Source organism: Penaeus monodon, chromosome 21, assembly GCF_015228065.2.
Source record: "Penaeus monodon isolate SGIC_2016 chromosome 21, NSTDA_Pmon_1, whole genome shotgun sequence".
Lineage (NCBI taxonomy): Eukaryota > Metazoa > Arthropoda > Malacostraca > Decapoda > Penaeidae > Penaeus > Penaeus monodon.
The window spans coordinates 18,140,192-18,141,287 of NC_051406.1; positions in this window are offsets into that span (position 1 = coordinate 18,140,192).

Here is a 1,096-nt window from a genome sequence, read left to right on the forward strand (position 1 = left end):
TTCTTATTTGCAATTTGTATATAAACGGGAAATTGAAAATTGTTCAGTGTATAAACTGTGAAATCAGATACAAAGAGTCAGATTTTATATGTTTCCTTTAATCGCAGTTTAATGCATAAATGCCAGAATGTTCAGCTTTTTTTAGTTTTCCATTAAACCACATTGAGATTTTTTTTACTAAAGTTCGCCTGCATCAATATCCGGAACTCCCCTTGATCAAATTGCTTGAATTCGTCTAAACGAGACACTTTACTTTTTTAAAGGAATGTTATCTGCAGATGGCTTTGTTTTTAACTAACCCATCTTGAGGTGATCTGTAGTGTTATGCACTACCGTAACTAAGAGTAATTAATTTTACCAGCAATTAATTTTGCAACATATTATAAGAAAACATACTATCTTTTTATTTATTCCACTCTTTCCGTTTAGAAATAGAACTCTTAACATAAGAATATATAGAAAAAAAAAAAGTTAATTAAAACAAACGGTATAATACAGTAAATCAAGTTTACCCTAAATAACTGACCTGTTGTCATGCTCTGGGGATTCGCAGTTACAAGGAGTGGTTGCGTATTACCTTTGTCGGTGCAGCTGTACCCAAAACATTAGTCATTACAGTTACTAAACGCGACAGGGCGTGCGTCTGCGTGCGTATTAGCTTACTTGGTGTTTATTCCCTATTGTCCAAATAAGGACATAGAAATTATAAAAGATGCAGGGGCGGACGGCGAAAAAGAAAGACAAAAATATAAATTTAGTGATATCTGACACTTTCTCGTGGCGTGATGATGGCCTTGTTAAAAAGCATGGTTGGAAAGACACGGATCTTGGCTCCGGAAATGCCCGCGGTCTTTTTTTCCCTTCGCGTATGGATGTGCCAAGTCTTTGTCCAAGCGCCAGGCGAGCCGTGACGAGATTACGACACTGTTTTGATGTGTGCTAACGTGTGCTTTACTCTTGTTGTGAATCCACCTACGGCGACCTTCGCGCCAAAGATGCGTTCAGTGTTTTCCGAATTTGCCCTCGCGTTTTCTCTTGATTTCAGGTGATGAATAGGAATAAACACACACTTACACATGTCCACACTCACAGGCAA